A 25,129-nucleotide genomic window follows, 5' to 3' on the forward strand; every position below is an offset into this window, starting at 1 on the left:
AATTGACATTTCGAAATGGTGGTACTCCTGGAGCAGGTGACACAGCCCTTTAGGGCAGAAGCTATGTCTCTTTAACCCAGTACAGAAAATATTTGGTGTACTTTGCAAACAAATAATTGAGATGATGGATGAGACTGCACTGTTAAGAACTTGTGTCATTAGAAGATAGGGCCATAGCAGGACAAGATGTAAAGCTTAACTCATTCTTCCTCTTCTGGAAAACTACTGGCTCTCCCACTGGCATCAAGGGCAGTGTTTTTCTGAATGAAAGTTGGCTTTATTTTGACTCTTTTTCTATCTGATTATGATTAGAATGATCATTTTTTATGTTTTTAGTATTTTTATCCAAATATATTAATATGGGACCACGGCTGCCTTATGATGTTTATACCTCATCTGTAGTTGAAATTGGGCAGTATGTGGGTTTAATCAAAAGATGAAAACTTTCCCATTATGGAAACCCTGCAAATCACTCCATAATCTTGTTGCTTCAACAGTTCTACCTGAAAATACCTGCAGATAGGTTTCCACTGCCTAGCTTGTTCCCTAATTAGCAGGATTCTCCTGCAGGCAAACACCTGCATAATCTTACCTGCTGGTCCAGGCAGGTGAAGGTAGAAAAGCCTACATGTACTTTGCAAAGAGACCCCAAACAAACTCTTTCTTTTTGTTTTCACAACCATGTATACAGGTTTGTTATATATTCAAAGTGAAAAGTGGTATCAAGCACTCTTATGTATTTCTTCCTGGAAAGTCAAAGGTAACCTAAATGCATTGCCAGAAAATCATTTAAAACGTTAATAAAAAATCAACTACAGATTTGAAGAAATGAGTGGATTTTTCCTATTTGACAGCTTATCAGTAAGTTGTCATTTAAAATGTTTTTTACCCTGGGAGTGTACCTCAGTGATGATAGCCATGTATAATTCATAAAGGAAAATAGATTTAAATAAGCCTGCTCAGTGGTTCAGGGTGTGAAAATTCAACAAGCTAGTTTCTTTTCACTCTGCCTGCAGTCACTTTTCCTCCTTCAAGCTCCCCTATTCCACATTGTATTTATTTTTTTGTATTTTGGATCATAATATAATTTGTTTCCAAATGTACATTTAAAGAAGGCAACTTTGAGTGACACAAGAACAGCACAGCAAATGAAAAGTAGGACGGTATTTTCATGTAAATCACATTTGATAAATATTTAAATTACTTTCTTTTGCAGAATAAAAGTGTATGAATACACTTTACATTTAAGCTACAAATTATGCTGAAATAGTTTTACCTTGTAGAGTTATTGTTCACAACAATGTGTATTAAATTTTTTCTGTTCTTACATAATTCCTCAAGACTTTTTACTGACTGAGGTCATGAGAGGGCCAGAGATAATCCATCTGAACTTGATAAGAGTGTCATCACTCTCAACAACTAAGCAATCTTTTATGCATCCTCAAAATTTTTAAATTTGAGACAGAGTGAATATCAAAGCCACCCTTTTGTTGGGGAGAGTAGTCATTGTAAAATATATGATTTACAAAAATGTAGGCTAATTCCACTAGTTCCAATCCTGCTAGTTCAGGTTTTGCAACAATTCAGAGATGGTATGCATACATTGGGGAAAAAAATAGTTGTAGTTTAAAAGGAAGGGCACTAAGGCCTCAAATCTGAGCATTTTGAATCCAAGAATACTGAAATGGTGGTAAAATAAAACTATCATTTTTATGTGCTTATTGTGTGTTAGGAATTGTGATCTGGCTAGGGTGCTATTTCTATTAATGTTCAGATGTTTATGGGATAAATCATATTATCCAAATTTTTTATGCTAAAGCTGTAGGCCGGAGAGGTTGATTGAGTTTTCAATGATTAGTTGACAAAAAAGTGGCAATTAATCCAAACCCAGGGCTTTCTGAGTAGAAAATATGTATTTTGAGTTAAAAATTATTTTATATGCTTTCAATGTATGTTTTTGTGTTAGTAGCATATTATTAATTGACTATACTTACTTTGAATTATCATTTTCTATTACCTAAATTTATATTGATACTTTGGTTGGTAATTCAGATGCACTTAAAAGTAATAAAGTTTAAAAATTTTTCATCATTCCAACTTTTTCTCCCTTTGCATTGTAAATTAGTAAATTAGTAAATTCCTACTGTATTAACGATGTACCACTAAAAATAATTTAAGAAGCAGGATGCTTACTAAATATGTTTCATGGTCCATCATAATAAATACATCCTAAACAAATAAATATATGCACTGATTACCTAAAATTAGATAATTTTACATCAAATTTTGGGAAAATAAACAGCAAAAGAGAATTTTATTTTAGCAAGTATAATTGTCACTTTCCTGTCACTGAGGCTCAGTTGCTACTATATATTAAAATAAGAAAATAAATGAATGTCTTTTAAGCTGATAGATCATTATGCAGTAGAACCCATAGTACACCTTGGACATAGTTGCTTTTCAGTGACTTCTTTGAGATGAATGAACAAAAAGAAGTATCACTTTAAAAAGCTTGTCCTGCCCTATCTATCTTCACTGATGTTTTACTAATTAAGACATTAAGGTTTGGACAAAATTATCCTGTTCATAATAAAAACCAAAATCTCCCATGTCTCTTTTATAAAAACAGGCGTTGGAATCAGTGAAGTGGTATTCAAAATGGCAATATAATGAAATTGACAAATATATTCTTTGACAGAGAAGAAGACTAATTATTATTGTTATTATTATTATTATTATTATTATTCAAGCATTGGGAAAATAATATCTCAGAAAATTAATTTATAATTATGAATATGACACATCCCATGTTCCAAGGGAATCGTCATTTTTCACTTTTGTTTAATATCTACATTTTTTTAGTGTGACGTGGTCATTTTCTAGGTGAGCATTTTTTGATTAATAGGTCTGTGCTGCTTTATAGCTGACACATTTGCTTTCCAGTCAAGGAAAGTATGGTGATGAGACAGGAGAAACTAAAGGATATGATGAAAAAGACCCAAAATAATAGCAGCTTAAATAAAAAAATATTTCTTTTTCTCTCCCATAAAACTTGAGCTGATGTGGCAACTCTGTTCTGTAAAAGTCCTTAAGATCCCAGGCTCTTTTTCTCTTGTTGTCCCACCATTTTTAGGGAATTACCTTCATCCACGTGGTCTGTGATGGTTCATACCAGGTGTGCCTTCCAGCCGTAAGGTAGAGGAAGTAGACAAGGGAATATCATTCCACTTCCTTAAAGTTTATGACTTGCAAGTTGAACACCCTACATCCTCCCACATCCTTTCGCCAGAACTTAGTTATATGGACCCACCTAGCTCCAGAGTCTGGGAAATGAAGGTTTTAACTCGGTAGCCTGTGCCCTGAGAATTTAATTATTGTATAAGAAACCATTATGCAGACTTTACCACCTTCTGCCATCTATGGTATTCATAATGAAAAAAAAAAAAACCGCTTTAAAAATAAACACACTGCAGTGTACCGTTTGCATTGTGGTCATACCACAATTATAGGTTCAGAAAAAAAAATCTACTGGTCACATTGGTATTTTTTATTTAATTTTGTTTTTTTAGTTAATAGGCTTTACTTTTTAGAGTAATTTTAGGTTCACATCCTAATTGAGCTGAAAGTACAGAGATTTTCCACACATTCCCGGCCCCATCATGGACATTTCCCATTATCATGTCATTTCATCATTATACACGTGTCTAAACCCACAGCATGTACAACATTAAGAGTGAACCCTAATCAGCTTTGGGTGATAACAAGGTGTCAGCATAGGTTCATCAGTTGCAACAAATACATCCTCTGGTGTAGGACATTGATAATGATGGCATTTTCTAAATTAAGGAAGATTACTTAATTTACCAGTCTGTTGCCCCGCAACTCCAAGTAAACCCTTCGTTGCCCTACCTGTGGCTCCTAGTCATTCCCCCCGCCAGCCATGCTGGCATGCTGTAAGGCTTTGTCAGCCAGGGTGCTGGTGGGAACCTGGAGGAGGAAGAGCTCCATCCAGGCTCCAGTGTGTATTCTCTCTCAGCAGGCTGCTGCGGTGGGTGGCAGCCGGCAGTGCATGGCATCCCCTTGAGGGCAGTCTCCCCTGACACCCACAGGGAGGTCTCCCAGTGTGCCTTCCCCACCAGCAGATTCCGAACGAGTCTCACATGGCCAGCTCTCCATGGATGGCTTCTTCCTGGCACCGGAGAAGGCAGATTCTCAGGGATTCCTGGTGTTGGCCCGGGACCTCAGCTGACTTCTCCTCCACCCACTGGGCCATAGCGATGCCCTCACAGGAGGTCATCTCAGGCCTGAGGAGGGGGGCCTGTTGCAGATCTGCCCCTCCCGTGGGTGCTCTATTTCAGCCTCAGAGGTAGAACCTTCCATTCACACATTCTTTCCCATTATCTTTATTTTTTTTCTATTTTTATTTTAATTTTATTAGCGTGTAGTTGATTTACAATGTTGTTTCAATTCCTGCTATATGGCATAGTGACCCAGTCATTTGTATACACATTCTTTTTCTCATACTGTCTTCCATCATGTTCTGTCCCAAGAGACTGGATAGTTTCCTGTGCTGAGCAGTAGGACCTCATTGCTTCTCCATTCTAAATGTAATAGTTTGCATCTAACAGACCCAAACTCCCTGTCCATCCCACACCCTTCCCCCTCCCCGTTGGCAACTGCAAGACTGTTCTGTGTGTCCCTGAGTCTGTTTCTGTTTCATAGATAGGTTCATTTGTATCATATTTACTTCTCAGTATCCAAACCTCAGTTACTCTGATAATTCTCTGTTAGAGTTAATACATTTGTATTACACACCTTCCATGTTAACGTTACTGGATAGAGTCAATTTCCTGACTGCATTTTGTTTGATGTAATAGGAAAGCCACGCATATCAAGACAGTCAGCAGTTTCACCATGACCTTTGTAGAATGTAAGAGGCCACGGAAAGGAATGGGAGAGTTGGTGGCATCCTCCTGTGCCACTCTTGAGATTTATGATTAATGTTAGTACTCCTGAGGATACGGCAGAAGTAAATACTACACAAACCAAACAAGGCAGCAATGAACTGTTTATGAAGGAAAACGTTGCATATCTGAAAGTGCTGAGAATTCATGGGAAGAGAATTAGTATGGATATTTTTAAAAAATTCAGTCATCATGCTCTGATATTTTAATTCTTTATCAACATCAGGTAAAAAACGAGCCTTTAGAGTGTCCTCCAAAAGTTGTGTTTCTTCTCCTACACTGTATCCTTTACACTTCTAGGAAAGAATATTCACATCACATGCATGAAAATATTTCATTTTGATATCCATGACACTGTTTTCTGCATGACCTAATAGTGATATACTGTTTTAGAGAGTATTATTAGCTGTTTCTCATCCCTAGCCCAGATGGAATCTTCAAAAGCTGTGTCTCTGGAAATTAAGTTGGACATAAGACAGAATTTTGCTAGCTGAGTTTTACTTGAAATGTAATAGCAAGAAATAAGAAAGTATTAATTTATTTTTCCAAACCAGCATTAGGCATAAGAGAAGGATGATAGCTGTGTTCGGTTTTTGAAGTCAGGTATAGACTTTAGGAAGAGTATTTCTTTTATTCAGTTACTGTCATCCTTCTTTGTTATGTGTATGTACATTCAATAAAACTTAGAAAAATCACTATTTATGGGCTTATGTAATTATTTTATAATTACATATATATTTGTCTTAACTAGAAATAATCTATTTTGGTTTTATTAGCAATTTTTGCTTTCTATGTTTTCACTAGCAATCAAAACATTTTTTGCTTCAATTTTATATATTTCTAAACTGTCATCTAAATACCACTTTGGAGATCTTATAAGTATGCTGCTATAGCTGTTAAAAAGTAGAGAATGACAAAATGTTATACCTTCACTGAGACTTGTTTTTAGAAACATGTTGAATCATATATATTTATATTACTATTACTATTTTTCTACATTATTTTTAGATCAACTGTCTTGAACATCTTAAAGGTTTTTTTTTTTTTTTTTTTTTTTTTTTTTTTTTAGTGGTTTCTGCCTAGACCAAATTGTCTATTAGAGATTATGTAAGTTCAGGTAAATGTTCATTAACTTTAATCAGAACTATATATAGGTAGTAAAGCATTAAATTAAATGAACGTTGTCAATGGAGGTAGTTATATATGAGGTCAATAGGTGGCAATTTTATCATGGTCATAACTTTTTTGCAGTAAAAAATGTTATGTTTCCAAACCTCATATACGTGTTGCTTAAGTATTAATTTCTTTTAAACGCAGCCTTATTTTTTAAGTTTGTTTTTCTTCTACAGCAAATAGTAAACTATCTTTTCAAGTTATTTCTCTTGCCCTCATTTCACTTCAGTCATTGAAGTCAGTAAGAAACATGGACATGTGAAGGATAAGATCTGTGGATGGAATTCTAGGAAGCTGCTTCAAGTGAAAGCACAAAGTGAGAATCATGAATTATAAATCTCTATATTTTTGGAGTATTAAATGACTTACCTTTGTACACCACTCCACTTTAACTCTGAGTCAGCAATTTCTCAACATGTATTTATGGAACAAATGAAAATAATCCAGATTGAAGTATTTTTTTAAAGGGCACTGGACTCTGTCCTTCCCGAGACTTTCAAGATACCAAACCTTAAGACAGTTTTCTACTGGAAAAGTTATGAAAGTGCCTCATGTCAGCATCCAAAATTGAAGTCTGTAGCAAAATTAGTTAGCACTGCACACATGAAAGTAATTCCTGGCAAAGGACAATGTAGACCCACAGCCTTGCTTTCTGTGTTAAGAGCTCTTTCTGCTCTTCCTTACTTCCTGTTGTCACTCCGTGCCTCTTGCCTTTGCCGATGACAAAGCCATCACAAACTCCTAAACTGTTACTATGACACTGCATCTGGAATAGCAGTGCCAATGCTCTGCTCCACAAACTCAAACCTCCCTAAACAGCACCTGAGATCTGTACAGAAATATGAATGGTATACATGCATTGTTAACGTGACTAATAATAACATGATTCGTTAGTTAAACTGACTAGCTTGTCACACAAATACAGCTCAGGGTGCAGGCTGAGGGCCTAAAGAGCAGGAGATAAGCACTCTAGTCCAAACAGGAAAAAGGGTGCAGTGGATAGAGCGTCCAAGAATACATAATTATGTGCTGAGTTTTTGTTGTTATTTGGAGGGATTCCAACTTTTCTAGAAGAAAGCATTCGTTTACATATCAAGCAAATATATAACAGAAGAACAGAGAGGTAACAAATACCAACTTTTTTTCCTTTTAAAGGAAAATATTCAAACTGTTTAACTGATGAATATACATAAAGATGTTCCATTCAGTTTTATGTTTGATTCTGCTTTATAAAAATTATTTTAAAATACAGGAGGTATTTGTAAGTCAAGGTGTTAATATATACATACCTTTTATGTATACTTTTTTTTGTTTTGAAGCTTGTTGGCAGATCATGGTTTGTTGAAATGGCTGATGCCACTGAATCCAAAATAAATGAAGTTATTTATGTGCCAGACCTCCACAGCCTGATTAGCAAGAACACTGAGGAAGCAAACCTCAGATTAAGTCAGTTTTTATTTCAGCTTTGTGGATTACTCCTAATGCATTGTAAATCTGTATTCACGTAGAATACTATAAATATGTGTTCCACACAATAAAGTCATTCTCTCTTAGGTAAAATAACTCCACTCACAGGAAACATGCAGAACACAACCTTTCTTATAAGATCTCATTTCTCTTTATAGCCTGTTGAAAACAAATAGCAAGGCAATATTGAAAATCAGCACCTATAAAATGTCTACAGAGTATGCAACACACATAAAAAAGTAGGAATTAATCATACACAGTAGTTAGGTAAGGGAAAAGGGTAAAAAAACTGGAGTCGTATCATTTTGCAGGATAAACCTATTGAAATCAATTAGAGACATACATTAATTTGAAGTTCTCAGAAGGCCTGAAGACATGAGCTTTTATTTTGAAGGAAAATAAAATGCTTTTATATATATGTATTTTTTTAAATTGCTGAAATGTTGGGCAATTTAAATTGTTTGACAATTAAAAACCAAAGAGGCTGAGTGGGACTTCCACTGCAAGTTACCCAGAAGATGGAAGAAGTGATATATATCTGTATCTATCTCCATAGGGTAAATACCAAAATACCAAAGTCAGCAAAATGATAAAAAAAAAAAAAAAGCACGTGTTGTGTTACACTGAAGAGGGGAAAAGTTTTCTGCCCCTCTGATTCTTCTTTTCCAGTTTATTTGTTGATTAAATACACGTATGTCAACTATACCCTCCTCCACTTTTGCTGGATAGCTTTCATCCATGTGACAACAGCCTTGTTGTGGATCAGTATCTGCACAGCTTTGTGTTGGTAGCGGTATGGAAAAGGAACACACCAAACCGTAGAATTTTAAAATCAGTGGCAGTCCTCTGTTAGCATAAAGATACATTCATTTGGAGCTAAGTTTAAGTACTTTAATATCCATTCAAAACCACTGGCAAACTTTGACTTGCCAAAAAAAATCTGCTCGTCTTATGCACTCTCCCTCAAATCTGAAGAGAAAATACTAAAACTCAAACTTGCCGCGAAAGATAATTTTAAAACTACTTTTGTTTGCTCATAATATATCTTTAATTGTGAAAGTAGATGGTAAAATAAACAGTTTTACCATCTATTTTATTCTCTACTTAAGAGACTGGACAAGCTGTCCGTCTCCATTTAGTTTCCAGGCAAAACAAATGGGGCCTGGCTGAGCATGCAGTAACTCATGTCGCCACTGGATGGCAATGACAGCTTTTGTCTCCACAGTACTCACTGTCCCTTGATACAGCTTCATGACACAACCCTCGGCCTTGGTCTCAGGACATCAAAGTGTAAATACTCGGAGTGACGCTCCCTCTCCGACAGCTCACGTTCCTTTTAGATATCTTTCCTGTAACCCACCACATCCTAAGGCAGCCAGTAAAACTCCCTTACTTGCCTTCCTTTTCTTAGGAATTTGATGATGGTCAATAGAAGCCCAAGTATGCAAGAGGTAAAGAAGGAAAAGAGAGGAAAAAGAGAGGAAATACAAATAGGGAACCAGATTCCCTTCTGCTACTGAATGCTGCTAAGCTCAGAGGACAACCAAATGACATCTGTCTGTCTGTCTGTCTGCCTATCTATCTACATATGTATGTATAGATATATAGGTACACACACATATATACATATATATTTATATATGTATGTATATAATTGCTATTATTTATTTGCTTTCTACCAGATAGCAAAAAATATTCCTGAATTTTCTTCAACATTTTATGATCTACATTAATGATCTACGCAAAACAAACATTCCAACATGCATACATGTTTCAAGTAAGTAGTTGGGACAATTAACCTATGACAGTTTAATTTTCCAGAGTGAATTGATTTGTGATTGACAATACAAAAAATAATACTTAAGAAATTTTTAAGATATAGCTAGGCTAATAAAATTGTTACAAAAATTAGTAGATGTAAAATATGTAAATACCTGAATTTTCATCAATTTAAAGATCAATTATTATGAAGATATTAAATATTATCATAGCTTGGAATGATGAAATAATTTGTTTTTCGGGGAAGGAAAGATTTAAATGTCTTCACTTAAATAAGGGCCTTTGATTCTGAATAGTTTTGCTGACCTATTTGAGGTAAAAGATCTCAGATTATTATTTTGATGAGGGGGGTTATGTAGTTGTATTAAGGAAGTTAACGAGAGATGAACTGTTTTATAAGTGTATGAAATTAATCAACACAGGTAAATTTAATTACCCTTGTTTCAGAAAATATATCTATTTATTCCTATGTATTCCTATGTTAAATTATAAAAACCTTGGCCTATGCTGTAGTGTGCATTTCTTACTAATAAAGCTTAATCATTATACTGTACAATTAGCTGATATCTGGCAAAGTGACTATGCTGAACTTTAATATGAGTTTTTTATTTGCTTTTAAAAAATGATTTGTTTATCTCTGATTAAAGTTGAAATGGTTTAAAATATTACAGAATAGCAACAGGAACAAAAACAGACAACACCAGAAAGGGAATTCTGAGGCATGTTGTAGTATAATTTAAACTTTGTAACTTTGTAATTTCCAATTGTTTTAGTTTTATTTTTCTTAACAATACAAAAACACTAGCTGAGTAAGAAAATATTATTCAATGTTAAGAGTAGGGATTTAATCTCTATTAAAACAAGATATTTGTAATTTTGCATGAATAAATGTTGTCACCAAATGGAGGTATACTTTATATATACATTATAATGGTATATTTGTAGATCTGCAATAAAGCAAATGAAAGGTAGTTTCTTTATATTTATCTTTTGTTTGTTTCCCACAAGCAGCCCGTATCTGTAGACTAGATATATCTCTATCCAGAAATATAGATTTACCTAGTCCATAGATCTGAAACAACTATATGTATTCCATAGATATGAGACCACTAAATCAGTCAAGCATATTTGGGAAAAGAAATTCTAAAGAACCAGGAATGGACAGTATTTTCTCTTTTCATAGCTTATTACATTCTCATAGAGAAGTATGGCATAATTCAGTAGCATTTGAAAATAATATGAATAATTTATTTTGTGTTCTCAGATAACCAAACTGTAAAATCAGTAGCCTTTAAAACTAATTTATTCTTCATGACATTGCCAGATCTAAATGAATAGAGTTGAATTATTTGAAATGTGTTTTAATTTTCCATTTGTTTTAAAGTCAAAGTTTGACTAAATTCTTTTTGCATAAAGTAAAATATATTTGCAGTATTGCAAATACATTTACTTTTTTCATAGAAAAACAGATAATTCAAGAATTTAAGCTGAAGTGATTCCTCTAATGAGACCAGAATCTTCTCTTCTGACTGTATATGTTGTTTTAATTTATCAACCAAAAACTTGAATAATGTCCTAGCATTCCTTTTTGTTTTTGTTTTTGTTTTTTTATTCTGGAGTCTTAGGTTTCAACTTCAATTATTTAGGGAAAATCTACCCAGAGTCTTTTATGTAAGAATGTTAAGGAACAGGAAATGGAAAGTGAAAACCTGACAAAGTATATTCTATAAACTCTTTACCTTACATCTAGAAAAAAAACTTAAAAATTTTTTAGATAACATAAATATCTGCAGATCCTTATAGAAGTAAATTATCAGTGTTTTAGAAGCATTAAAGACAAGGGTTTCTTCCTGATTTTGGAATACTTGTTAAGGCTCTAAAAAACAAAGAGAATGAAAGAGTTCTTTGAATTTGTGTGCATGCAAATACATTCAAGCATCTAAGAGGGGACAGGTAGCTTCTGGGGCCATCTCAGAGTAGGCATTTGGGTTTTACAGCCTGATGTTGGGAACTGAAAGATGACCCAATACGAAACATACGTAAATTTTGTGCAGGGTAGCATTTTCCAGTGCCCTGTGTATATGTCAAATAATGCACAGTGATGAATGTCAGTACATATAAATTACTTAAGGAGAAGAATATTAAACATTTATGACAAAATCGGATGTTTATGGCTTGTCCACACATGCCTCCAACTCACCCCCAAAAGAAGATAGCACAGAAAGAACTCCTTTTGTCTTTAAGGCCTTAAAATTAAAGGTAGTGCTCACTTCAGCAGCACACATACTAAAACTGAGACGATACAGAGAAGATTCTCGTGGTCCTTGAGCAAGGAGGATGGGCACATTCACGTGTCTCATGTTTTCAAACACGAGACAGTTTTTTTAAAAGTTGACTTCTGTCACTACTCAACAAAAGTTTTCAGATAGAAAAAGATACCTCTCAAAACCAGTCACACCTGTGAATAATTTTTTCCCACCAGATCTGTATGTTGTGAACATACGCACTTCAGTGTAAAAATAGTCATGTGAATGTTAACTTTAACTTCAACTTCCAGAAATAAATGGTAGTTAGAAGGGCAGGAAGATGGCAGAGGATAATCTTAGGTGTGGAGGGGAGGCGAGGGGGAAACTTTTTATTAAATGAGAGATGAACCACACGTTTTTATTGGAAAAAGAGATTCTTAGACTTTTGACTCTAAACTGCACTTAAATTCCATGTCTTTGTTATAAGCTTTCGATGAGGATACTGAAGCCACGGTTTGCTTAAAATTTGGTAATTCCATGAAAGAGTTCCAAACAATTAAACTTTAAATAATGAACATTTCAATTTTTCTACTTTATATTGAAGAGGATAAAGAGAAGTTTAATGTTCACTGAATATGAACTTTGTGTTAAATACTTCCCATGCGTTATGTACTTGGTATTACAGAAGTTCCTTAGCTATTGAAATCAAAATTATGACCATCTTGCAGTATCTCCTAGGTACTGCTGAAACTCTGACGGATATTCAAATTAGAAATCAATTTTAGGGACTGGATATTTTATAAGGTAAAAGATATATATATATATATATTAACTGAAAATAAACAAACAACAAACATGCAGTTTGCGTTGTGCTGTGTCTTCCTATCCTGAGTTTGGTTTGTGTTGCAGTGGCATGATTATCAGCAGAATAAGGTAATTATACTGGATCTTATTTGAGAAAAGTTCTCTATGAACAGAAAAATGAAGTGTCTCCAGATTCTAGAAGGCTGTGTTTTTAGATTTTATTTTACAGGATGTTTGTGTATTTTAATATTAAGCACATAAAAGTAAGAGTTCAAATTCTGATGCAAGTAAGTGATGAAAGTCAGGCATGCTGGAAAGTACTTCATATTAGGAAAAATCTTTGATGAGTGGCTGGCTATTCATAAAAAAAACTTATATTTTTCAGTCTTTTTTCTCCTTTCCAGTCCTCAGGGTTCCCTGGGCATTGACAAAGGGAAATTTTCAGTCCAGTTAAATGCACAGATCCCTTAATTTGCCTCTGTTCTTGCTTTGCCTTCTTAGTACTTATTTCACTTGGTTAATATTTGTTCTCAGCTACTTCCTCGTTCTCTGCTGAACCAGTCTTTCCAAAAATCCACTTCTCCTGTATTCCTCCAAACAACATAAATAAAGCTGTTTTTAACTAAGGTCATTAAAAAGGTTCACAGAACTCCTGTCATGATTTTAGGAATAGGCAACAATTCAGATACGGGCACCAGTAAAAAAAGAGCTGCCAAATGGAAAGCCTAAGTTCTTGAGTCCATTTTCTTCTATCACTTGTAAGTTAATACTCACTGATAAAATACTAAAATGCCAGGAAGCACATCAAGCATCTGAGACAATGGAATGAACCGCTAGATACTGGCAACTGAGCAGTTGGAAATGCGGATGTTGTGTAACTGGGATAAAATATCACAATGTATGCCTTTTTTTTCCAATCTGATTCTAATGCAGAAAACAATTAAATGAGACTAAAACACCAACAAAATTAAAACAAAGACAAAATTTCAATACTTACTAACTTGCAGATGAATTTATTCTCTAAGTAGAAATAAACCCATTTAATGACTTTCAGACAGACAATTTCAACTTTATGCTTTAAATATACAAACAAGATTTTTTTCAATAAAATGAAGGTAGTAAAAAAGGGATATAAAGGAAGAAACAGAGAACAGTTTTAGAGTGAGAATAAAATATGTTTTAATAATCTGAATGTATTAAAAGTTCAGATTAGGTTGAATCTATTCTTTCTTGGGTGGCCTTTCCCTCCGATTATTTATGATCTCGTATTACTTACCTTAAGGCATAATATTTACGTCTTATACATAATCACATCCTAAGTTTTCATCTGCAAGGATTAAAGACATTGCTATAGCTAAATACCATAGTATTAGTATTTCACCTGTTATTCAGAAGGACTAGTTTGAGATCCTATCGATGTTTCTTCTGTATTGATATTGCTTAGGATAGCCATTAATCCTTTTGGATTACTTTAATTTAAAGTGAATGCTTCCCCGTTTTTCCATTGAACCTTCGTGTTTAAAACACTAATTTTACTGTTAAAATAATCTAGTCTTTTAATTAAGCAGAAATTTTCATTATGAAGTGAAGACACTTGATTTTAGCCATTTATGTCTGAAAAAGCATCCAAGAAAACTGTATTAGATGTTTCAGTAACTAAGGCATGTTGAAAACCGTTTGTATGGGGAATGCATTTGTCTAGTTTGGGTCGTGGTCTTCCTTCCTGTGAGAGCACTTACTTTTCGGACTTTCAAAATTCTGAAAGTTTGTATTGTTTACTGTTCTGTATTGTTCACACCCCTCATTCCTTTATGCTACCAAATCCTAGTGAGAACTTTCTTGGGGTAAAATTTTCATGTGTTTTCAGTATAATGTCTCTTAGGTTTGAATATAGTATCTTGTATTTATATATTCACCATGTAACAATTGTTTATTGAGTGCATATAATTAGCCAGCCACTATGCTAAGCCAAGGGACTAAGATAAGAACACCACAGAAAAAACTACCTTACATTATATATAATAACTTAGAAAGTAGTATAGAGTGGATTCAGTACTCAGATTTTGTAGTTAGATCTGAATTCAAATCCTGCTTCAACTCCTACAAGTTACATTGTCATGTAACTTGTTTCATTTTATTCATTGGTGAAAAATGGATAACACTTAGTTAAAAGGATTGTTGCAAATTCCAAATCAGATTATTAAAGTAAATCTCTTTCTATGATGCTAGGATCGATGAAGTTTATAATAATAAGAGTTATATATTATTTAATGTGCATTAAATTTTATCTTTTTTTGTTACAGTGCTGTTGACACACTTTATGCCTGTATGTTTAGGCAGGCATGATACAGGGCTATCGGGTAAAATATTTAATGGTATATTATTGTCTTTTTAATGAAACCTATACCATATATCTGCTTATTGATTTTAGTAAGATAAACTTTTACAGGTTTCTTTCTGAGGAACATTTCATTAAATTTTACTCTTTTGTGAATTTTTCTGTGCTTATGCGTAAAAGCTCTATGATTGCTTTGGGAACAAAAATATTGTCATTTATATTTTCATCTTTTCTAAAAATATGTATTTCATAAATTTTTATCCTTTTTTACCTGGAAACCCATTGTGACTTAAAGCATAAGATGAGGATCCAATTTAAGAATTATTTTCTAAGGAGCCAAGTATCCCAGAATTATTTGATGAATATTGATTGCATCTGCCCATATAAAGTTTATAATATATCCATGATCATAAAGTATCCATATGCTAGTAAAACAAATTAAACTGTTATTTATGGTTTCACTTGTGTTATTATTTATATCATAAGCATTTATACAGACCTAACATTATTTCTTTCAATGTAAGCTTTTTTTGTTTGGTTGGTTGGTTTTTTGTCTATTTAGGGCCGCACCCATGGGGTATGGAGGTTCCCAGGCTAGGGGTCTAGTCAGAGCTGTAGCTGCCAGCCTACACCACAGCCACACCAATGCAGCATCTGAGTTGCTTCTGCGGCCTACATCACAGCTCATGGAAACACGGGATCTCTATCCCACTAAGCAAGGCCAGGGATCAAACCTGCGTCCTCATGGATACTAGTTGGGTTTGTTAATCACTGAGCCGTGACAGAAACTCCAAGCATGTTTGTTTTTGAGGAGCAAATATGTTTTAAAGTAACATCAATGTATAACTCAGTAATTTGAGATACAAATATCCCATTTTTCAATTTTTACATACTATTTATTTCTATCCTGCTGATGTGCATTTTTAAGTAAAAGTTTCAAAGGGTGTATCCATGAGCAGGTTATGTCCTGGATCCTGCAGATCTAAGCATGGAAGTCATTTTGCTATCTCAGCACATTAACTGCTCTGTGCTTGGTCACAATATTCTTGTGCCACAATATTTTTCTCTTAAAACTTTTTGTCATCGTGACCTTTTGTTCTGAGCACTCTGAGTGAAATAGAATCTGAAACCGGTGTAACTTTATTTCTACTTTTGCCCAAATACTTGGGAAATTGAGAATTTCTTTCTTTAAACTTAAGATTCAAAAACTATTCCAAGTTTATTCTAAGTCATTTCATTTGTGTGTGAGGTGGGTAGAGGTTGGTGCAGGTTAGTGAACTCATTGTGACTCATGAACTCAGCTAATGTTTCTTCCTGTTTTGTTTTGTTTTATTTTTGCTAAAGTCATGAAAAGTGTTCTCTTTTAATGAATGCTTCTTTAGCTTTATTTGTTTTACTTCATTCTCAACAGATGTTGATTATTATATATTTTATGTCCAGTATTATTAGTAGTATTTTTCTTTATTTTTAGAAAGCTGTCGTCTTTACTAGTGACTTCATTTTCTGCAGTGTCGATTATGGTCTTTACTATAACTGACGCCAATTTTAATTTTTCCGTTGTGAAGTCTTTTCTCTCCCATATTATTTTTATATATCTGCCAGTAACATTTACAATTCCGTATTCTCCCTAGTCTCTTATCATTCCCATTTTATGTATATTTGACGTATTTATGACATACTTTTTTTTCTTTAGTGGAAACCACATTTATTGGCTTAAGGTCAATGTGTTTGGGTTTTTTTTTTATCTTTGAATGAGATAAATGCTGTCACTTTATATTTGCAAAAGACATTATTCCCTTTGATGGATATCACTTTCTATCTCTGTGTTTCTAGAATCTCATCATCATTTTATCTGCTTGCTCTGAGGATGTGCATCTTCCCTAGCCAAATTCCAGAATCAAACAAACATTTAAAATAGCTTGATTACGCAAAAGTTAGGTAGACTAGTATCCTTTGCCTCCTGTCTTTTACTGTAAATATTAGAAGAATTAGTTTCTAGATAATAAAAACTATTCTGTAAATTCTCAGAATGAATTCTTCTCTGGATGTTACTGTAATCTACTAATCCTGCTTTTTTTCTTTATGTCTAAGAATGCCATGCTTCTTAAATTTATCAGTTTTCAAATAAGGGAAGGTTATGGGCTTCCATAGACTGGTCCTAGATAATGACATGGTGAGAAGGAGATAGTTCTGACCACTTCTGAAATGAGAACTAAGAGGTAAGAGGAACCCCAAACTCTCTCATTGATGCCTTGGATTACAATTTTTATTGAATGTTATTTTGATAAATCCTTTCTCTCTGTACTATAGCATTTGTAGTTCATATATTTAGACCTAGGTTAGTCTTTAGTAATTTATTAACTGGGCTATATAGTCTTATGACCTGAGATTTAAGCAAATTTTATCAGTATTCATGGTTTCATCTGCTATTATGATTTGTTTCGATATTTTCATGAGCTGACACAAGTAGGCAGCTATCACCTGAAAGTTAAACACCATTACTTTGTAACACAAATTTCAAAGTCTTTAGTAATAGCTGGTCATGGTCTTTACTGCCTGTTGATACATTTGCTTTAATGATTAAGATTTATCATGATATTAAAAACTCTCACATAATGAAAAACTTAATGATATCCCCTTTCAGAAAATTTCACATGAATTGAATAACTGATGATATAACTTAAAAAAAAAAACTCTGAGAAAATAATTTTTCTTGAACTTTAAAGAAGTGTAACTTGAAAGAAAAGTAGACTTTTGTTTTAAAATTCATATTTTTATGATTATGGGACAAATTTTGTGCAACTCTATAGAAAAATATGAAATTCCAATTTAGAATTCCATCATGAAACTACACCATTCTAATTTCCCCATGCCACGGTTTGTTAATATTCCACAAAGTCCCAGGATGCAACTATAAGACTGCATTCAAATCTATGAACATGAGGCAATCATGCTCAGCAGAGTATAACAATAATTATAATAGAGATTAAATAAAAATAATTAGAAAAAGTTCATCTAGTTTTGATGTATTAATTATTCTGACCCTGTTCTATTCAGAGTCTAATTATCTGGTTCAGTGAAAATGCCAAGATTTCTACGACTCATAAAAATTACATTCAAGTAATTATGTCAGCAAACTAAACAGTATTCATTTACCATGCCTTTTTATGCACACATTTGAATATGCTTTTTTAACTGTTTTTGCTCTTTGTTCCTATTCATAGGAAATAATACCTGTAGAGAAATTTGAAAGTCAGTTGCACTCTGAGCGTAATGTGCAATTCTTGCTGATATTCTTCTTTTGTAAGACTGCTGTAAGTCTCATATAACCTTTGTTTAAAAAACATGAATTAAAGTTCACTCTTCAGTTGTTTCAAAGAAATCTTTAAAACCTGTAGCTGTAGTTTTTAAAAAAAGTTTAAAGCAGTAATACAAAGCATCTCTTAGAAAGTTTCTTACCTCTAGTGTCTCAGAAGCTGCCTAAATAAGCCTCCAGAGTTCTGTTACCCTTACTACTTTTGGAGGCATAGTATGGCATCCTACAAGAGTCGGAATTTAGGAAAAAATATATATATGTGTGGGTATAATTTCATAAACTTATCAGCAGTGATAATGTAAAAATTCCAAGTCATTTAGTATTTTTAAACCATAAGAATTTTTACGTTATTATGGCCCAGTTGGGAATTTCTTAGTGCTCACAACGAAGTTCATGTAACAAAGAGAATTACATTGATGATGAAATCAAATATACTACCTCCCTTATAATCTCTTTTACTATTTTAGTAAAATATTTATAGGCATTTAAGCAAAAATTTGTTTCCCAGAGTATTGAGATTATTGCTTTACTTCTGTTTTCTTCATGTGGGTAGACAGACAAATTTAGTTGAAAATATAACCTTCAGCTGTATTCACACTGATAAGAATATAGTAACAGTTAAAATTTGAATCTTTCAATGGTGTTCTCATAATAAGATATATCTATAATATACACAAATGTGTATTTGTTAAAAGAGAAAATATCTCTTTTGATTCCCAGTTTATCTTTCAGGAACTACAAACTTGTTCCAAACTTTATCCAAAATTGGGAGGGCCAGAGAATCAAGGAATGTTATTAAAATGGATGGAATGGAACTGGGACCAAGATGAGAAGGAGCTAGAAAAACTTACATAAACAATACCCACAACCAAGGCATGGCTGCCATGGCTATATTTATTTAATACAGATGTCATCTAGATAAAATTGAAGTGAGGTTAGTGATGGAGCTGAGGATGGAGACAGGTGGTCCCAAAGATATGGTTCCTTTGTGTTTTATATTCATAGAAATGACCCTGCTAGGACCTCCACAGTAGAATTTTTTATAGTCTCTACTTTTGAGCATACCTTGAGGTTTGTCAATTAAAATGAAGTATCATGAGAAACAGTAAAACTTAACAGAAAAAATGTCTTCTTTGAGTTTGTCAACTATACTCAATACCTTAAAATCCTGAAACACCAGATGTTGGAAATGAAGCACTAATACTTTGTAAGGAACAGCCTGAGTTTAGGCTTTATGTAGAATGGGGGCCTAATTTTTTGCACATTCAGATAATCACCTATACACAGAGGATGTCACTTTCCCCCATGCCTAAAATAGCAGAAGGGTTAGGAATAACTACCTGTTGTATGTTTTGATGTAGAGTGTCTCATTTTGACACCAGATAAGCAGGCCCCTTGAGCTCATTACTTTTGCATTGATGAGAAATATGAAGTAAGATAGTAATAGGAACCTAGGCCTGTAACTCACCATCTAAATGCTTTGCCCTCACAGGCGAGGTCGTGAATATGATGTGACAGTGGTTCTTTTGGCTTCCTTCATCTCCCTTGGTGTGGCTGACCCATCTTAGCAGATGCTGCCCTCCTCATCATACCTTATCCTAAGGGGATGAAGGAAATTCCCCAGGGTTGCTTTTAGGGTCCTTCTCCCTGCATCTCAATTAGCTGCCCAATTGATGGACATCGTGTGGGGTATTTCAGGGTAATTTCTGGTGGCGCTGGGAGGACAGCTCTGAGATCCTTAAATTTGTCAGTAGTGTTTGCAACCCCCCTAGTGGCTCCCTACACCCCCTGGAACTTGACCTAGAGGGCTATGTCCCTTCTTAGGAGCCTGTTTAAACCTAAATTCTAGATGCATCCCTTGGATCCTCTTCCTTCCCTCTTGATGAAACGTTGTCATTTTGGAGCCAGAAACATTGTTGTACCAGTCAGATGTAGAGATTAAAGCTGCATAGTCAGATTGCTTGCCCTTGAATCTTGCCCTGTTAGGAATCTATTCCTTAACAGCTCTGTGATATGGAGCAAATTACTGAACCCATATGGTCTTCAATGTCCCCTACCTCATAGGTTGTTGGAGATTAAATAAGTGAATATATGTGAAGCCTCAGAAAAGTTCTTGGCAAATAGCTGACACTATATAAGTTGTAGCTATAAAACAACACTCTTCCACATAAAATGGTTACTATTAGTGTTAGTATCATTCCTTACTTAGGGATTTATGTGATAAATCATGCCCCAAATCTGCCAGGTTTGGTTTTGGTACTCAAGTAAATAATTTAGAAATTAACATTTTTTTCTTCTCTGTCCAATATGTGGTGTATGGAAATGAAAAATATTTTGTATTGCAGATCGTTATCCCTGTTACGTATTTTACAACATACTGGGGAGTTCAGGGTTTTTTTTTTTTTTTTTTTCTTTTTTAATTTTAGGCTATGTCTATCTTTCATCCACGGCAGGGGATAGCATTGGCTCAGGTTTGAAAGGTCTCTACTTGATACAAAAGTTCAGTTCAAAAACTGTACATGTTCATGTATGAATTTGTGCAATATAGATGCTTGATGACAGAGGAAAAGAAGTCTGTCAACATGCATTCCAGGAGATTTTTTTCTGGGGGAATTTCTCTTGCAGGATCTCAATCATTTTTACTGCTTTATAGAGTAGACCTTGTCAACATCATGCAAACAGTGAAGCTGATACGCAGAGAAAGTAGGTAGTTCTAAGTGAGTAGTAAGTAGTAAAAGCAAGATTTAAATTCATGTTTTCTACCCAGATGTCCATCGACAGATGAATGGATTAAAAAGATGTGGCCATATCTACACAATGCAGTATTATTCAGCCTTGAAGGAGGAGAACATCCTTCCATTTGTGACAACATGGATGGACCTCAAGCACATTATGCTAAATGATACAAGTCAGACAGAGAAAGACAGATACAGTGTGCTATTACTTACATGAGAAATCTAAAAATGTCAAACCTCTTAAGGAGAAAAAAAAAAAAAGGAAAGAAAGTAAAACTGTGCTTACCAGAGGATGGAAGTAGAGAGATAAGGGCACAAACTTGTGAGAAGTATTAAATCATCTGTAGAGATCTAGTACATTGAATATAGACAATAAAGCTGTGCTTTAAGTGTGTAATGTGAAAAATATTAGTACAGCGGCAACTGTTTACAATATATACATGCATCAGACTAACAAGCTGTACCCCTTACATTTATACATCGTAACATCAAATGTATCTAATTAAAAATGTATGTTTTCTGATGGTTAGTGACACTTCCTGTACTGTAACTGCTTCCTATTTACCTTCTATCCACTTTCTACTTGACTTCCGTTCCATGCCTTCCTCCTCTAGTCATCACATACATCCATCTCATCATATGGATCTGAGAATCTAAAGTTTAATTAAGCACTGTATCCCACTGCAATTCCAATGCTTTCTCCTTGTCTTTTGTGATTGTCTACAGAAGGGATATGTGAGTTTGTTTTTTTAATGGTTGGATTTATATCTCATCAGACCATTTTTTCCTCTCCCTTTAATAGTGGGCATTGAAAAGGGCAATTGACATGATTTATTGTCCGTGTTATACTCTGGCCATAAGGAGGTGGTTTTGGTGTCAGAATGGATTTGCTGTGAAGGTTTAGGATGTAGAAGCTCTTTAGATCTCAGTAACTATCAGCCTATTTACTTTGATTGTAATAACTGCTGCCCCGAGGGGGCGTATGGTGTACCTCATGTGCAACATTTGCATATAGATTTCTGAAGGAATGTGTATTCTAAGGCACATTCCTAATGATAATGATGAAGAAATAAAGTATCATGTAATAGTGCAAATCATTATTTAAAATTTTTTTTAATTAAAAGCCAAACATTTCAGGTACAAGAAGCCATATTAAAATTTTGCATAGAAAAATTACTATTAATCTGCACATGAGCCTTGGTTAAGTTTTAATAACTTCTCTAAGGGCGGGCAGAAGCAAACCTAAGATAATAGCATCATATTTTGTTTATCTGCAGATAATTAGCAGATGTAGATGAATTAATTTTTTTACAGCTTTTACAGAACACTGTTTTTTGTTTTGTTTTGTTTCTTTGTCTGTTTTTTGTCTTTTGTCTCCTTAGGGCTGTACCCACAGCATATGGAGGTTCCCAGGCTAGGAGTTGAATCAGAGCTGTAGCTGCAGGCCTGTACCACAGCCAAAGCAACACGGGATTGGAGCCACATCTGCGACCTACACCACAGCTCACAGCAACACCAGATCCTTAGCCCACTGAGCAAGGCCAGGAATTGAACCCACGTCTTCATGGATACTAGTCAGGTTCATTAACCACTGATCCACGACGGAAATTCCCAGATCACTGTTTTAATGTAAAGGTGACTACCTGATTCATCTAGAGAAATGTAATTCACTTTACTCAGCTTTCTGGCAGATGGGAGTAAGGGAAAGGCCCAAACTACTTTATGTAAGAGTAGCTTAAAAAAAAGAAGGTTAGGGAATTTCCAAACTTAATACCTACATGGTAACAAGAACCAGTAACATCAGAGAGAAGGTAATAATAGCAAAAGTGCGATTTGCGTCTATGAGGAGAACATTATTACATTTTATTACTAGAATATTCTATACCAAAATTTCTAGAAGCACTGCTTATCTCATCTATGAAAAACCTCAAGCAAGTATACTTTATAAGTGCATAAATATATATACTCGGTCATAGCTTTATTGCACATAGGATGTATTTTGATATTATAGTGATGAAATCTCTCAGAAAAAAAAATGAAAAAGCAAAGACTTTTTAAAAAAAAGAGGGATATTTTGTTCATGTTCTCATAGTAAATGTCTTTTCTTATCTGAACACATTAAAATTCTAAAGGTAAATGGATATTTGTCAATAAAGAAATATAGGATCTTAAATTTTTTGAAGTGTTGGAAGCAGCAAAGTGACAGAGAATAAAGATATCCGAAGTTAAAAATTCCTGGATATTTTTTAATCAAAGTAACCAGATATCAAAGAGAATAAAGTAAGAAGGAATTAGGCCTTTACAGCTGCAAATTTTATCATGGCTTCTTATGAAATGTTAGACTTTCAACTTTTTTAGATCTTAGATCCTAAGATCGTATGTGTGTGTGTGTGTGTGTGTATATATATATATAGATATATATATATATATCTATATATATATAGAGTAATGTCTGTACTAGATGACATTTAGGCTCCCTCCATTCGCTTTATTATAAAAGTATATTACATTATGTTAGGCACATCCTGAAAACCGTGTTTTAAAAAAATCTTGGTGGAGAGAGATGTCTAGTAAGATGCCAGTGAAATTTGTAAGCTAGCTTTTTTAGGCAACATAATTCTTCCTCATATCTTCCAAAGAAATATATTTGATCCCACCCTATTCTATATAATCTTAAAATATTTGTGTGAATAGTTCCTTTAGGAGAAGAAAAAAAATTTTTTCCAGTAAAAATCTGTAGTGGATGGGTGAGTCGCAGCCTATCAATCTCTCTCTGAATACATCATTAATTATGTCTTGCTTTCGGCTTATCCCTAATGAAGGAGAAGTTAACTTGTTAAGCTTGGAACTGATCCCAAAGTAGAAGTTATGGTTTTAATGTATTTAGAGGTTGTAAATCTTTTTCAGCTGAAAAAAAACAAGACTGACCCCCAAGGTGTAATGTCTTTTTTTTTTCAGTTGATTAATTTTTTTGATTGTTATTTCCCCAGTACAATTTTTTTTTTCCTAATGTACAGCATGGTGACCCAGTTACACATACATGTATACATTCTTTTTTCTCTCATTATCATGCTCCATCATAAGTGACTAGACATAGTTCCCAGTGCTACACAGCAGGATCTCATTGCTAATCCATTCCAAAGGCAATAGTTTGCATCCATTAACCCCATGCTCCCAATCCACCCCACTCCCTCCCCCTCCCTCAGCAACCACAAGTCTATTCTCCAAGTCCATGATTTTCTTTTCTGTGGAAAGATTCATTCTTGCCATATATTAGACTCCAGATGTAAGTGATATTATATGGAATTTGTCTTTCTCTTTCTGACTTACTTCACTCAGGATGAGAGTCTCTAGTTCCATCCATATTGCTGCAAATGGCATTATTTCATTCTTTTTTATGGCTGAGTGGTATTCCATTGTGTATATATACCACATCTTCCTAATCCAGTCGTCTGTCAATGGACATTTGGGTTGTTTCCATGTCTTGGCTATTGTGAATAGTGCTGCAATGAACATACGGGTGCATGTGTCTTTTTTAAGGAAAGTTTTGTCTTATAACTTAACGAGGCCTCTAATCAGTTAAGAATACCACCTCAAATGGTGCCTTAAGTGCTTGAGTATATTAGCTCAGTTTGCCTCTTCTTGGTTAATTAATTCAAAGATGCTTGGTTTTGATCTGTTAGAAAAGTTTATGTCGCTGAAATATCAACAAATAACCAATAGAAATATTACATGAATTATTTCAAGTTGGACATTCTTCTCTGAGTGTTGCTGACAAACTACTGAAATATTTTCACCTTGTGCATGAATGAAAGGAAAGGAAGTATAAATTCCCCTTTCGTCTAATTTTTTAAAATGTTAAATATGTTAAATACACAGACACATGTTAAGTGGTAAGTACTAGCACACCAAGCACACATCATCCAAATATAAAACAGATGAAACAATAGCAAATGTAAACATTTTGCCATTTTTGTCACATTAAGAAATCAAAAGTAAAAGGCCTAGTTTAAGTAGTGCCATCTGTACTAGTTCCTACCTCTCAGATATAACAATGATATTGAAGCTGATGTTTGTTTTTCCACCACATTCTAACACTTCTGCTTCATATGCATGCATACATTGTACTGTATGGGAGGAGTTGAGGGGATTATATAGTAAATGTGTTTGAAGTCATTGGAGAACTTCCAAGGAAATAAAGACTTTAGGTCCAAGATTCCAAATTCCAAAGGGTGGTGACTCTATTACTAGTTCTGCTGTTTATTAAAAGACATCTTCTTCCAAAGCAAAAGCCATAGATGGAGAAA

This window comes from Sus scrofa, chromosome 10 (assembly GCF_000003025.6).
Source record: "Sus scrofa isolate TJ Tabasco breed Duroc chromosome 10, Sscrofa11.1, whole genome shotgun sequence".
NCBI classification, from domain to species: Eukaryota; Metazoa; Chordata; class Mammalia; order Artiodactyla; family Suidae; genus Sus; species Sus scrofa.